This window comes from Homarus americanus, unplaced genomic scaffold, assembly GCF_018991925.1.
Source record: "Homarus americanus isolate GMGI-L3 unplaced genomic scaffold, GMGI_Hamer_2.0 scaffold29020, whole genome shotgun sequence".
Classification (NCBI taxonomy): domain Eukaryota; kingdom Metazoa; phylum Arthropoda; class Malacostraca; order Decapoda; family Nephropidae; genus Homarus; species Homarus americanus.
The window spans coordinates 191,403-196,463 of NW_024724569.1; the positions used below are offsets into that span (position 1 = coordinate 191,403).

At 45.4% G+C, this 5,061-nt stretch overlaps 1 long non-coding RNA gene across 1 annotated transcript; it reads right to left on the reverse strand.

Annotated features, from left to right (window-relative positions):
* Positions 1-1,062: 1,062 nt before the first annotated feature.
* On the reverse strand, positions 1,063-4,059 carry LOC121864423. Its single transcript, XR_006088583.1, has 3 exons — positions 3,456-4,059; positions 2,585-2,750; positions 1,063-2,226 (listed from the first exon to the last, which is right to left on the reverse strand). It is a non-coding gene; the product is annotated as an uncharacterized LOC121864423 (long non-coding RNA).
* Positions 4,060-5,061: the final 1,002 nt, after the last annotated feature.

The following is a 5,061-nucleotide window of genomic DNA, read 5'->3' on the forward strand; positions in this document are numbered from 1 at the left end:
GTATAACAACCACAACAACAACAACAACAACAACAACAATAACAATTACAACAACAACAACAAACACAACAATAACAATAACAACAACAATAACATCACTACACTTTGACCTTTAAACTTGCAGTCTCACTCTTCATAAAACACTACTGGAGTGACCTTCCTTGTGAGGTGGAGAGGAGAGGAGGAGGGGGAGGAGGAAGAGGAGAAGGAGGAGGAGGAGGAGGATGGCCGATAGGGAGGGGTTGAGATAAAGAAGGGAGGGAGAGAGTGGGAAGGATAAGTAAAGAGGAAAGGGAAATGGAGGAGGGGATGGAAGGAGGTGAGGGGGAGAGGAGAAAGGAAAGGGAGGGAAGGGAAGAAGTAGAGGAGGAAAGGAAGGAAGGAAGGAGAGAGATGGATAAAAGGGGGAAGGAAAAGGAAAGAGGGAAGGGGAGGGAAGGGAGGGAGAGCCGCATATGGACAAAGAACCACACCCAAACAAGCTCCACCAGGGACCCCCCCAAAAAAAAAATTAACTCTGTCAAGGTGAGGTTTAGCTCGCTCTCCCTTGCCTAGTCCTTATACCCTCTCTGGTCCAGCTACGCCAGACGAATGACCGCCACTCCTCCTTCTGCCTGCCCTGGTGTTCCCTCATAGTATAGGAAGATCACCCACCGTCTCCCCTACCTCCCTACACTTAACCCTCACACACTACAAGTTAATTAAAAGTTAGGTCTATCGTCACTATTTCTATATCATTATCATCAATGTTTCTATATTTTTCACTATATTTTATTTTGTATATAAATTTTTTTTTCAAATCGATATTTTTTATTTTTTGCTTTTTTTTTTATTTCATCGGCTATTTTTTTTCTTAATACTTTTTTCTTACCTTCGCTCTCTTTATTTTCTTGGCTATGATTTTTATTTATCTTACCACTTACCCAAATCAGCTCATGACGTTAGAGCCTTAATGGACCAATCAGATGCCAAGAATCAGTCTGGTAAAACAAGGACCAATCACACGCCAGGAAATTGAAACTAGATATATTTATTGATCATTTAAATCCACAGGAAGAGATAACAGGTTACTCCCCACTCCCACTCCCATTCCCCACTCCACTCCCACTCCCCGAGGTTCAAGGTATTAATACAGCGCCATCTTTTAATTTTTTTTTCGGTTTAATATCACTCGCCATGACTGTAACTCGTCATGACTGTAATATCACTCGCCATTACTGTAGTTCGTCATGACTGTCACTTCCGGTAGCTTCCACTTCTTCCTCCAGTTAGTTGTATAGTTACAGTTCATTATTATCTTCCTCGCCTTCTTCAGCCATCTCCCCTCCTCCCTTCTTCAGTTCCTCAGCGTGTGACTCTTATCATTCAAGACCCCAAGCCGAGGTGTCGTCTGCAACTCATCTCTTCCTCCTGTTATCATTCTCTGCACTAAGTCTTCCTCTCGTTCCGTCCACCAACCTGCTGAAGTGGATTTGTTTCGTCATTAGAAACTCAAGATCAGGTGAGTTGGTGTTCCTTCGGGCCAAATTAGCGTCTCTCAGGTGTTTTCTCTCAGTCTCTCTTCACCCGTCTCTGTGTTTTCCTCTCCATCTCTTCCTTCAATGGGTCTGTTTATCAATGTCTGTGTATCATTTCATAGTTATCAGTTATATTCACTTAAACCCACAATATATACACAACTCCACGACCAATGAGAGGCGGGAAACGGCTATGACGTTAAAATGATGTCACGCAGCTAAAGATCCCCTAGTGACCTCGACCATGAGAGGGAATCACCTCTATGTGATAAAAAACATTCTGCCCCTAAATATTAAGAGTTTTATCGGTTATTATGACATCCTGTGTTCATAATGTACAGTTACAGAAGTTCATTAGCCTTAAAACAGCTAAACACAGGCACCAGCTGTCACTATTACTTTGATTGGATTCCCGTTTTCTATGTTCCAGGCGAGAAGTGACGTTAAAACACCAATGGACCAATCGGACATCCCGTAGTCTGGTGAGGCTTGACATCATGGCATTAACAGACCAATCACACACCCCGTCGCCAAAGTTTCGGTGTGACGTCCAAACATCAATGGACCAATCAGACGCCCCGTAGCCTAGTGGAGAAGTTGGTGAGGGAGGCACAGCGGCTGCGGACATCAGATGTACGCTTAGGGCCTGAGGTGGTGAGGGTGAGCGTCATATTGGACCACATACTAGGCGTCCTCAGCACACGACGACCTGCAGCGACACACACACAGGGTTAGTACTGAAGGAGGAGGAGCAGCTGTAGATGTGATGAAGGAAGATTGAGGCGTTGAAGGAGGAAAGGGGAAATAGGGACGTAAATGGTGGAGAAGTATTAATAAAGATACGAAAGGAGACATAGCATAAAATAAGTGAAAATAGACAAAATAGGGGTAGAAAGAGAAAGAGAGAGAGAGATAGAGATAAAAAGATAGATAGGGAGATACAAAGAGATAGGATAAAAATAGAATAAGAAGATATAAAATAACAAATGAGAATCACAAACAAGACAATAAAAGTTTGTCCTCTCTCTCTCTCTCTCTCTCTCTCTCTCTCTCTCTCTCTCTCTCACCTGAGGCATCAGTAGGGAGAGCACAGTTACTTCCTCTCCTCTTGGTGCAGCGGCTGACGTTGGAACCCATCAGGAATCTCAGGTACCCAGCAGGTGAATCAGGTACCCAGCAGGTGAATCAGGTGCCCAACAGGTGAATCAGGTGCCCAGTAGGTGAATCAGGTGCCTAAAAATAAAAAATAAATAGATACAGCAAGACAACAACAATAACAAACTCGGGTCAGCTGATCGAGTTGCCAATAGGTAAACAAATGACGTAATCCATGACCCTATCTGGAAGGCCTTATCAACAGTGGAAAGTTCAAGGCAAAATCAAACCTCTTGTTAGGGGCGGTAGAGGCTAAAGTTGTGTGTAAATGGAAGATGAGAGATTACGTTTGATCATTAGACTGTGTGTGTGTGTGGGAGAGACCGACAGACACACAGACACGTAACCGGAACTCTCTATCCTCGAGGTGGCAATAAATTACTGTGATAATAACGGCAGTAGGAGATAATTACACGTTAATTACACTCTACTGATAACAATCTCTGACACACACACACACACACACCTCTAGATGCCACTCCTGATAGGCACTCCCCCACCCCCCCAGAAGTACCCAGAGGAGTGACTGTACAGTACATGTAAGTTGTGGCACTGTTGGCACTTATGACACCTGTGGCACCTATAACACCTGTGGCACCTATAACACCTGTGGTATTTAGAGCAGTTATAGCATTTAAAGCAAGAATTGACACATGACGCAGAGAGAAATGACACAATGAGGTTATGACACCTTTGGAGTCATTGGCACAAGACACATGACACTCTGGGGACACACACACACACACACACACACACACACTCCTTTTTCATTCGTTAACTCACCGTTTATTTCTTTTCCTCACGTCTCTGTTTATTGTCCTCTGTTGTCCTTCATTTTCACTGCAACATCGTGGTTAATGTCTTGGTTGTCATGGTTGAGTTTGTGGTTGTCTTGGTGATACTCTTTTTTCCTCTCCTTTGTCCTGTTTGTCTTTTCCTAGTGTTTATAAGAGGTAGGATCTCGGGTTGTCCTAGGACCTAGAGAGAGAGAGAGAGTTGTCCTGACTACACACGGAGTTTCTAGAGCTCAGACCAGGTGAGACAGGTACTTGATGCTACAGGAGACCAGGTGAGACAGGTACTTGATGCTACAGGAGACCAGGTGAGACAGGTACTTGATGCTACAGGAGACCAGGTGAGACAGGTACTTGATGCTACAGGAGACCAGGTGAGACAGGTACTTGATGCTACAGGAGACCAGGTGAGACAGGTGATGATAGTGAAGTAATGGCAGGTAATATGAGGGGCTCCTTCCCGGTGAAAGACGCACGCACCTGTGAGGGGGGAGGGGGGGGGGCGCAGGGAGGTGATGCATGCAAATGAGGAATAGGGTAAGAGGAGGGTGAAGGAAGGGGAGAAGGAGGAAGAGGTGGGAGGGTAGGGGAAGAGGAGAGTTGGAGGATGAAGAAAGAGTAGAAGATAAGACAAGTGAAGATAAGGAAGGAGAGTGTAGGTGGGGAGAGGAGAAGGAGAAAGAGGGGGAGGAGAAGGATTAAGGAAGAGGGAAATAAAGTAGGAATCCACCCTATCCTATCGCCTTACTCGATCCTCCCCTCCTTCGAAACGTTTCCCTCCCTTATCCTTACTCAGTCCCCTTCCCTCCCTTCCCTCCCTTCCCTTCCTTTCCCTCCACTCAATCCCCCTCCCAACAATCCTTTCCCATCCTTCCCTTCACTCCACCACCCTCCTTCCCTCCCTCCCATCCTTCCCACCACTCACTCCTCCCTACTCCTACTCTCCCTTCATGACTCACACACCAATTACCTTCACGATATTGTTTACTTCGGCCCAAAATAGTCTCCGTGTTATGAATTCAGTATTGACATTTGCGTGTTTCGCCTCCATTACGCCTCACGCACACGACACAAACAATAACATTAACTAAACGACTCCCTTGTTGGTGTAAGAATAGTAAGGTAAAAGATAAGGTTAATTACGGTATATTTTATTCAGTGTTGAGTTTATATTTTTAGCTACAGCGACACACCCCCGCCCCCCCCCCCCTTTCCCTTCGTGGTGGATGGATGTCATATTCAGGTCAGGTCAATGTGAGAGGTGCTTGTGTGTGGGTAGGTTTGGTTTGGCTGGGGTAAGTTAGGTTTGGTTAAGTTAGGGATCGAAAATTGACACACACACACATACACACAGAGGAGTGAGAGTTGAAGGGTTAAACAAGCCCATTTTCATCAATTCAATAGTTAGGAACCATTCCGAGTTGTCACCAGCCCTTCCCCATCCCAGTTCCCCCCCCTTCCCAGGAGCCGTGTTGACAGTCAGGTACAGAAGCTCGTGTGAGGAAGACCTATTGCAATACTCCTAGAGTCTGTTTACCCGTACAAGGAGGAACTCACTATTGAGCCATGACGAATCAGTTCATAAAGGTGAGGTT